Source organism: Uranotaenia lowii, chromosome 1 (genome assembly GCF_029784155.1).
Source record: "Uranotaenia lowii strain MFRU-FL chromosome 1, ASM2978415v1, whole genome shotgun sequence".
NCBI classification, from domain to species: domain Eukaryota; kingdom Metazoa; phylum Arthropoda; class Insecta; order Diptera; family Culicidae; genus Uranotaenia; species Uranotaenia lowii.
Window position 1 is genome coordinate 197,291,587 of NC_073691.1, and position 11,469 is coordinate 197,303,055.

Sequence of the window (11,469 nt, forward strand, 5' to 3'; positions counted from 1 at the left end):
TTAATACAGCAAATTAAAAAATTATTGAGTTTCTAGGATAAATCATTTTAACTGACTTTTCATCCTTCTAAAGGATAAACATGTTAACATATGAGATATACCTTTATTTACGGCAGCCCGCCATTACAATCCTAATTTGACGGAAATTAACGTCTCTGGTAAAAGATTTCATCTATGAGATTAGTTTCAGCGATATAACGTTTTGAAAAAAACGTTGAAAATTTAATAGACCCCTCATAATAGATTTTGGTATCACAGCAGATCATTTTTGAGTTTTCAAAATTCAAGACGACTTATTCAGCAAGTTTGTAAAAAAGCAATATGTTTTGACTTATTGTTTGAAAGATATTAGACATTAAAAAGTGGTTTGAATATGCCATATTTTGCTTTGGAATTCCTGTACTCTACCGAACGACAGAAAAAAAAAACAAACAAAAAGAAACCTTTTCTTACTTGCTAGTGGTCTTGAAGAAAGTTGATTCTGGCTTTTTGAGTTTCTGCGCATTTTCGAGAGACTAAAAAAATTGTGATATTTTTTAAATTACAGGAGACTTGATCCTTAATTCAGGGTGCCCTGACTTTAGGGAATAATCTTGTAAAATCCGAAGATAAAAGGTCCGGTGACTATTTTTTGCCACATTAGATTTCATTTCACAGTTTGAAAGTATCAGACAAAGAGAATTCTAAAAGCTTGACTACTACTCTAAAGTCATTGTTGTATTTTTAGTCATCTTCAACAGATAATGACTGGATAAACATAAATTATTGAATATATTTTAGTAATTTCTTGATAACCAATAATCACGATCCATTCAGAAGAAAAATATATTTTTTTGGTCTCTAAGGATCAATAACATACATACATTTTTGATAACTTCTTCTTAAAAAATTTAAAATTTACTATTGATTTTTATTATAATTTTTCATGTGAGAAACATTTTAAAGTGATAATAAAAACATCTTCAAATCACATTTCGTTGAATTTTTGAAACAAAGTTCATTAACTCAGATTTTTTTAAAATTTTTTGAGATTGTTAGTTTGTTCTATTTGGTACATTTTCCTAGAACATTTAATATTTGTAAGACATTCCTGTTTCGAGATATAGCAAAGGAATCAAGTATCTTCATTCTCTCTTATACAGGGTGTTCAAAAATTTCGAATACACTTTTTAACCCAATGGTGTGGTAAAGCCGAAGCATACACATCTAACTTTTTTGAGAGTAATTTTGTGCTATTATCAGACAAACTATTCCTGGTGTCGAACAATTAATTTCCATTAATTGTCCGTTTTTTATCAGCCTTTTCATACTACAAGTACTGGTGTACAGGCAAAAAATCCAATTTATTGACCAAAATAAATAGTTTTCAGGTCACCTAATCTGTCTCCTTTGGTCAAATTCTCATGATCATTGATGATGTCGAGAATAAACAAGTACAGAATCCCTAAACTTGTCTCATATAAAATATATTTTTTCGTATACCTACATACTTAATATATTATGTGTGAAATGTCGAAAAAGTAGCTAAGTGCTGATTTTCATCAAAATGCTTATCAACGTGATGGAGCATAGAATAATTGAACATCATAAATATATGAAAACCATTAAATATGTGCTTGTATAACTTTGTATTAAGTTTACATTAATGGGTTTTTTGGCTCATTTTACATGTAGTGTTTATTTTTATGGGTCATTTTTCACAGAATAATACAGGTTTTTGGAAATATTGGCTCAACATGAAAAGTGCCTTGCCCTTCAAATATAGCTCTTTTGGATTGGTTAGTTATATCATACATGTTGTCGAAAATTAACGAATAGAGGAAACCTATTTTGACTCTCTATAAAAATCGTCAGCATTCTTATGGAGGACGAAATTTCAACTATAGAGGAGCGTGCCGCGTACGGTGGACTCGAGAAACCGCTGAAGCTTATATAATTGGTTAAGGGTAAAAAATTTCCTAAATAAACAAAAGGTGTGATTGATCATTATTGAATTACCTTCCCATTTGAGTAAAAAAAAATCTGTCCAGTTGATTTTGATTACCGTTATTTTATTTTTTATTCGAACTTATTGAACACCCTGTAAGTTTCTTAACTTCCACAAAACACCGCCAAGAGGAGAAATTGTTTTAATAGGTTCTCTTTGTGACAACTCCAAGAAAGTGTTTTCTCCAAGTATATTCCTAAATACTGAAAGTAATTAACTCTCTCAATAACAATTCCATCCATAATTGGGTCATTATTTGATAGTATTATTTATGTATTTTTAGTATTTTTAGTGTAGTATTTTTTATGTGAAACAACATACATTTGGGTTTTGAATAGTTAAGAGAAAGCAAGTTGCATTTGTGGCATATCAGTGAATGAATCATGTGAATGTTTGATTAAGACCAACAATGCAGCTGGCACCACTATTTGCCAGCATCGTTAGATCTGTCACGAACGTCACGAATGATATCTTTCTCGCTCCAATCCTTCTCCTTCTCTCCTGGGCATCGTCACAGGCCCAGCCAATTCGTCATTCGTTCGTGTTTCGCGCGCCTTGACGGTCGCGCAGTTTTACCGCGCGACCCACATCCGTTTGTCCGGACGAAGGCATCATCGAGATCGCCGTAGCGGTTCCCCGATTAACTCCGGAACCGGTCCCACATTTTGGCGACCGTGACAGGACAGCGGCAGTGTGGATTCCCTAAATTTTAGAAGTCAAAAGTGAAGTGAAATTTAGTGAAAGTAAGCAACAAATTGTTTTTTTCCGAAACGGCTTCCGGCACAGTAGAAAAAAAAGGTTTGTCGCCCAGTTTCATCAAAGTTCGGAGGATACCGACATGGGCTTAGGAAAACCGGCGGATACCGGTATATAAATTTCCACAGTTCGGCGGATACTGAATGTGGATTGAAAACTGGCGGATACCGGTATAAAAATTGCCACAATTCGGCGGATACCGAATGTGAATTGAAAACCGGCGGATACCGGTATACAAACTTCCATAGTTCGGCGGATACCGGCTATGGCTTTGAAAATCCGGCGGATACCGGTATAAAAATTCCCTTAGGTTGGATGAAACCAACTATGGATTGAAATCCGGCGGATACCGGTATACAAATCCTGATAGTTTGGCTGATACCAGCTATGAATAAAAAAAAAAAACGGCGGAAACCGGTGAGTGATGCCAAACAGTTCGATGTAAAAAAAAACTTTGAAAGGAAAAGTCCGGCAGATACCGCAGACTGAAATTCAAAGTTCAGAGAACATCGATTCATGAATTAAAATTGAATGATAAGATCATAAGATTTATGATTGAAAAAAAAAGAAAAAAAAAAAACGAAGGATATCATTTGTTTCAAATGTTCGTCGAATACTGAATATACTGATATGAATTGATAAATCTGGCGGATACCGGATATTATATAACAATATCTCGGCGGATACCGACTGGAGATTGTGAGAATGCGCGGAACTGGTAAAAAAAGAGAATTAAGGAAGAAAACTTCACGAAAGTAAACGATTATTTGTATACAAACTTCGAAGAAAAACTTCTTTTTTCCTATTACCGGCGGATACCGGTTGAGTGTAAGCTCACTATGATCTTATTGAAAAGCGCACCCTCCGCACGAATTTTTGAATTTTGAAGTCGAGAAGACCCCAAAGGATGTACCAAAGCGATTGCTCGAATTTAATGAATCTCGAATCGAATTTAACGAATTTTGAACGTCAGGTCAAAATCTACTGATTTTGTTCGTACTTTAAAAATTTTTTTTTTAATGCCGATGTTTGACAACATTTGAATTCGATTGATTGCAGATGACGAATGAAATAGAGTCTTCTTATTTGTTTTCGAAAACACATTTATGATTAGATTATGTTTAAGCATAATGTTACGAAACAAGTTTCAAACAGAAGTTTTTGTTGGACAGGAATGAATGAAAAGCGTATTTCATTTAAATTTGAAATGAGTGAATTTCGTCAAATTTAGCATCTGTAAATGAAACGATTCCAACAAAACAAAACACAGAAAATAATAATTGAATTGAGAATTGAAATGACGATAAATTAAACGTAAATAATGAACACTAGCAAATAATAATTGGATAAGATGGTTGGTTATTACTTTTGTTACGATTTATTCTTGTAGAGAGACTCTCCCGTGAGAAAATGTTTTAACCCGCAACCATCGGCATTTGGGAACTTATGTTTGAAAATGTTAGAAAAATGGTGTTATTTAATCTGAAGTTGTGGAGTTTTTGAAGTCTGCCAGGTTCGGCCTGAGTCTCATGGCTGAGAATATTGATACTTAAATTCGAGGTCTCAATTTAAAATTAACTGCAAGACTGAATAAACATAAATCTGAAACTTATATCTGACATGTCAGTCATATGATGGCTAAAATTTGTCATCCTTTTTTGTCGAGGAAGAATTACCTTAATGGGCTAAATTCCTATAAAAAAAGGGGAAAAAAAGTTATCTTTGTTTGAAATATGTATGTATGTATGTCGTCGAGGGAAAGCATCCAACCTTCAGAGACCTACAATGGTTGGCAATCCACTCCGCTTGCAATAGCCTCTTCAGATTATCCCCAGATGCATTCCCTCTGAAATATTTAGTACATTTAGTTATTTATACAATTAAACACATCTTACCTGTCGGCAACTTATGGGATTCGAACCCAAAAGTTTTCTTGCCGACACCGGGAAACGAACCCAGTACGCCTGGGTTACCAGACTTGCGCCAGCCTATCCACTAGACCACATCAGCGCTCCAAATGTTATCTTTGTTTGAAATATGAACCAAAATCCGAAGCAATAAAAAACGAAACTTACACTGGGTATCGATCAATATATTAATCGGATGTCAAATTTGAGCCTTTTAACTTTGTGTAAAAATATCCAAAATGTGTCAAAGTCAGAATCTTATTTGGTCTGGTGTAGAAGGTTGACCATTTGTGAAACTCAAATGTGAATGTAAAGTGAATGCACGTAAAAATACATGATTCTAAGTGTAATCTGAAATCTGCTTAAGAAATAGCCTACACTGCTCTGGAAAAATCCACAAGTTTGACAGATGGTGTACTTTCAAAAAAATTGAACAAATATTAGTAAAAGTGGTAGAGAAAGTAAGAGCGAAAGAGAAATCTCATGACTTGACTAATAACTTCAGATCCAATACTCATTTTAAAGAGTATTCAATTAATAAGAACAAGCATTGCAGTCAGGTAAAGCAGTGAACCACATCATAATTATACTGATTGTTGCTTATACACAATGAACAGGAAGTTCGATTTTCCTTTTTTTTAAATTTCCCCAAATGCAGTAATGTTACTTTTTATATGTCTTCGTGTCGCATTATTTGGGGATATTTGAGTCCTTTTGTGTTAAACGAAACGTTATTTAAAATGTAATGCTATTGTCATAAGGAATTTTTTTTTTGGTTTTGTTTGATTTTTTTTTTATGGAGGAGAGGGAAGATGTGGGATATCAGTGAATGAATCATGTGAATGTTTGATTAAGACCAACAATGCAGCTGGCTCCACTATTTGCCAGCATCGTTAGATCTGTCACGAACGTCACGAATGATATCTTTCTCGCTCCAATCCTTCTCCTTCTCTCCTGGGCATCGTCACAGGCCCAGCCAATTCGTCATTCGTTCGTGTTTCGCGCGCCTTGACGGTCGCGCAGTTTTACCGCGCGACCCACATCCGTTTGTCCGGACGAAGGCATCATCGAGATCGCCGTAGCGGTTCCCCGATTAACTCCGGAACCGGTCCCACAGCATTTAAAATATTTTGATAGTAATTTCAAATCATTTTCAATTTGTTGAGTTATAACATTCGTTGATGCAGCTGAATAAAAAAAAAGCTGTATTGCGGAAATTGCACCCATTTAGACTCCTGTGCAAATAATTTCCACGCAGAAATATTTTCGCAGCCGTTGCTCGCTTTTGATTTTTGAATCACAATTCCAAACGGCATAATCGTTGTTGTATTGAACGAAAATTGTTATGAAATGCGAACCAAGGAGCTCAATAATGAAAGTTGATCAGCCTAGATATGAAAAGAAACGAACAAAAAACAGAATGACAGAATGCATTCCGGTACTAGAATGTTAGTGGAACAAATAAATCATAAATTATTCGGGAGTTTTTTTGAATTACTGAAAAATAGCTGAAATTATGACTTTTTTAAGAGAGTCGCAATTATTTATAATTCAATTTCATCTACAGATGGAGGCATATCGATATATGTCATTGTCTATTACTGTATTTGTTTTCTCCACTCGTGGAGTGTTCCACCGTACCCGATAAAAACAAACACAAATCGTCGCCAGTGTATTGCTATCTCACTCACTCACACGCTCTCTCGCAACACTGGCAAAATTATCGGTGGACCACCGTCCGTAAGCAGAACTCCGACAGGTCAAAACCAGTGCAACACCGTCCGAATAAACAAACAGTTTGACAGCACCTAGTGGTGCACCAGTGCAACACTAGTGCAACACTCGGCATAAACAAATACGGTATATGTATGCGTCAGTTAGCAGATTGTACTGCGCGCAAATCATTTGCACGGGGGTCTAAATAGGTGCAATCAGCGCATTTTGTTGAGGATGGCAACGGTGGGTATGAATGTGGATTTTTCAGTAGAAATAATTTGAAGCAACTAAACTCTGATGTTGGTCCTTTTGTCTTATACTCCCTTTTCAACTTATGGTACATGATTGTTTACATAATAAATGTGATGGTATTAGTGAGTGCAAATTTTTTTCTGTCAAATGAGATTCTCGCATGAGTTTAATAATTAATTTAATTGACATTTGACAATATCATCAGCAAATAATCGAGCTGTGCCTTTAAGTGGTAAATTACAAAGATCGTTTATATACAAAAGAAAAAGTAATGGTCCAATGTTGCTTTCTTGGAGTACACCAATATTAATTTTTCTCAACTCGCTTCTTGTATTTTTGATCGCTACGAATTGTTTCCTTTCCACTTAATAACTGCGAAGGATGTTGTTAGCAGCACCTCTTATTCCATATATATTCAATTTGGACAATAATATGTCGGGGTTTGGTGTGTCGAAGCATTTTTAAGATCCAAGAACAAGGCACCAACGATATTCTCAGAATCAATTCTTGAAATAATAAAATCAACTAATTCTGTGATTTTTGAGAAGTTTTTCAAAAATTTTGCTAAAACACTCAAGGTTGAAATTGGACGGTAGTTATTTACGTCATGCGGATCACCTGTCTTAAAAATAGGCATAACTTTTGCAACTTTGAGACAATCCGGATCCACTCCTGCCTCTAAGATGTGATTAAAGTATTGCATGAGTAGACCAGTGAAAATTTCGTTGTTATTTTTTAAAGCATCTACAGGAAATCCACCAGGTTCACGACTGATTTTATTTTTAAGAGATAGAATTACTAGTCAAACCTCGTTTACACTAGCTGGACATAAAAAGATTGTATTTTGTACACTGTTAATATACGACAAAGGATCACTTCCGGGATCAGATAGGATTTTATCAGCTAGTTTTTTCCCAATGTTGTTAAATTTTTCACAAATCTCAGAATTGTTAGTTGTTGCGCCTTCTCCATCTGAAAGATTTATTGGAGTGGTGATTTTATTTTAACCAAGGAGAGTATTCTCCAGTTCATTTTTGTAGTTTTTGTAATTTTTGTAATTTTTGTAATTTTTATAATTTTTCTGATTTTTGTAATTTTTGTAATTTTTGTAATTTTTGTAATTTTTGTAATTTTTGTAATTTTTGTAATTTTTGTAATTTTTGTAATTTTTGTAATTTTTGTAATTTTTGTAATTTTTGTAATTTTTGTAATTTTTGTAATTTTTGTAATTTTTGTCATTTTTGTAATTTTTGTAATTTTTGTAATTTTTGTAATTTTTGTAATTTTTGTAATTTTTGTAATTTTTGTAATTTTTGTAATTTTTGTCATTTTTGTAATTTTTGTAATTTTTGTAATTTTTGTAATTTTTGTAATTTTTGTAATTTTTGTAATTTTTGTAATTTTTGTAATTTTTGTAATTACTGTGATTTTTGTAATTTTTGTAATTTTTGTAATTTTTGTAATTTTTGTAATTTTTGTCATTTTTGTAATTTTTGTCATTTTTGTCATTTTTGTCATTTTTGTCATTTTTGTCATTTTTGACATTTTTGTCATTTTTGTCATTTTTGTAATTTTTGTAATTTTTGTCATTTTTGTAATTTTTGTCATTTTTGTCATTTTTGTCATTTTTGTCATTTTTGACATTTTTGTCATTTTTGTCATTTTTGTCATTTTTGTCATTTTTGTCATTTTTGTCATTTTTGTCATTTTTGTCATTTTTGTCATTTTTGTCATTTTTGTCATTTTTGTCATTTTTGTCATTTTTTTGTCATTTTTGTCATTTTTGTCATTTTTGTCATTTTTGTCATTTTTGTCATTTTTGTCATTTTTGTCATTTTTGTCATTTTTGTCATTTTTGTCATTTTTGTCATTTTTGTCATTTTTGTCATTTTTGTCATTTTTGTCATTTTTGTCATTTTTGTCATTTTTGTCATTTTTGTCATTTTTGTCATTTTTGTCATTTTTGTCATTTTTGTCATTTTTGTCATTTTTGTCATTTTTGTCATTTTTGTCATTTTTGTCATTTTTGTCATTTTTGTCATTTTTGTCATTTTTGTCATTTTTGTCATTTTTGTCATTTTTGTCATTTTTGTCATTTTTGTCATTTTTGTCATTTTTGTCATTTTTGTCATTTTTGTCATTTTTGTCATTTTTGTCATTTTTGTCATTTTTGTCATTTTTGTCATTTTTGTCATTTTTGTCATTTTTGTCATTTTTGTCATTTTTGTCATTTTTGTCATTTTTGTCATTTTTGTCATTTTTGTCATTTTTGTCATTTTTGTCATTTTTGTCATTTTTGTCTTTTTTGTCATTTTTGTCATTTTTGTCATTTTTGTCATTTTTGTCATTTTTGTCATTTTTGTCATTTTTGTCATTTTTGTCATTTTTGTCATTTTTGTCATTTTTGTCATTTTTGTCATTTTTGTCATTTTTGTCATTTTTGTCATTTTTGTCATTTTTGTCATTTTTGTCATTTTTGTCATTTTTGTCATTTTTGTCATTTTTGTCATTTTTGTCATTTTTGTCATTTTTGTCATTTTTGTCATTTTTGTCATTTTTGTCATTTTTGTCATTTTTGTCATTTTTGTCATTTTTGTCATTTTTGTCATTTTTGTCATTTTTGTCATTTTTGTCATTTTTGTCATTTTTGTCATTTTTGTCATTTTTGTCATTTTTGTCATGTTTGTCATTTTTGTCATTTTTGTCATTTTTGTCATTTTTGTCATTTTTGTCATTTTTGTCATTTTTGTCATTTTTGTCATTTTTGTCATTTTTGTCATTTTTGTCATTTTTGTCATTTTTGTCATTTTTGTGATTTTTGTCATTTTTGTCATTTTTGTCATTTTTGTCATTTTTGTCATTTTTGTCATTTTTGTCATTTTTGTCATTTTTGTCATTTTTGTCATTTTTGTCATTTTTGTCATTTTTGTCATTTTTGTCATTTTTGTCATTTTTGTCATTTTTGTCATTTTTGTCATTTTTGTCATTTTTGTCATTTTTGTCATTTTTGTCATTTTTGTCATTTTTGTCATTTTTGTCATTTTTGTCATTTTTGTCATTTTTGTCATTTCTGTCAACCCTGTCATTTTTGTCATTTTTGTCATTTTTGTCATTTTTGTCATTTTTGTCATTTTTGTCATTTTTGTCATTTTTGTCATTTTTGTCATTTTTGTTATTTTTGTCATCATTTTTGTTATTTTTGTCATTTTTGTTATTTTTGTCATCATTTTTGTCATTTTTGCCATTTTTGTCATTTTTGTTTTTTTTTTCAATTTTCGAAATTTTTTGTTTTTTTTTATATTTTATTTGAGATATGCTTGTTTGTTGTTTGAAGATCAAATTTTTTATTCCAATTCACCATAGAATGGCGACATAAAACTCTACTGAACACTTGAAGTTTTTCGACCCTGTCAGTTGAGATTGCATGAAATGCAGCAATAAAAGAAACTGGAATCGACAATTATTGTCACCAATTTCCTTGCCGTTCCCGGAAGAATTTCTACGTTCTCGAGAATTGCTTCGCTAATTTAATAAACATTTGAGCCTTTTCTGCTAGGAGAATTATTTCCGGTTTCTTAACCATCAATTTGGCCAATGCTGCCCCATTTGTGACAGTTGTTTGACGATTGATGTGAGTGTGGGTTGGAGCTCAACTACCTGTTTGTTGCTGGGGCAAGTGGAAAGGATCTGTAAAGGTGTGCACCGAGAGGACATTGCAACTGGATGCAATCGCTGGGTAACGATTGCAGAAAATTACATGGTTCGAAGTTTTTCCACACATTTCTATTTCTGGCATATGTCAACGATTGTTTAAAGCGTATATCGAAGAATAAAAGGACTCGGAGACATTTAGAAGGACAAACTTTTTCACGCTTGAAGCAAGAAATTAAAACGGGTTGGGGAGGAGTAACAATTTGCATTTGTAGTTATAGTTCTGAGTAGCTAAATATCAGAAGGCTAAACCTGTGGAATGGAATTGTCTTATTTGCTCTGTGAATAATTCATTCCAATGGGAAATGAGAATGTAGATTCGCAACGAGTAAATTACACAGTTAGCAATATGATTTGATGACCTGAAAACACGAACTTTTTGAAAAAAACACCTTATATCGTTGATCAATCATTTTGATTGAAGTTGATATCTACGATAAAGAAATAAAATAATGACGTTCCGTTTAGTACCGTATTCTGAAATTTTATTCAAGAAATGGCTTTGAACCTCTTAGTTTAATAAAATATGAAACTAATCGATCATGTTCCAAATGATTTGGAACAACAACGTAACTTATTGGAAACAATTTCCGACCCAAAAACCCATTATACCACCTTTTACGACAATCGAACCCACAATGACACGTAAACACTTCTGTGTATAGGAAAACACGCCAGCTAGTTTCCAACGTATAATGGCTCCTTCCCAACATTCAGTGCAGGGGTGCCAGTTGAAAAGATGTAAAAAAAATCAAATAAAATTTTTCAATTTTGAAATCGTCATAACTTATGCTTGAGGTAGCTTAGAAGTTCACGTTGTTTTTTGAATCTTCAGCAATAAGAAGCTGTTTTTGGAGAATTTGAGTTCAGTACAACAGTGAGGTTGTCGAATTTTTTGATAAAAAAAAGTTCCTTTTATCATACTAGTCTTCATATAAACTTTGAATTTTTTGCCATAGCTTATTTCAAATCCTAGAAGACTACTGAATACAAAAATTTAGATTTATGACTTCCGAGAAGATAGAAGATAGATTATTTTTTCCAGAAATAAAAATACACATCAATTTTCAAAAGTTGCATATTTGGATTCAGGAACGCCAAAATTAGCATCTAGATTATTTCCACAATTTAGAAAACCAT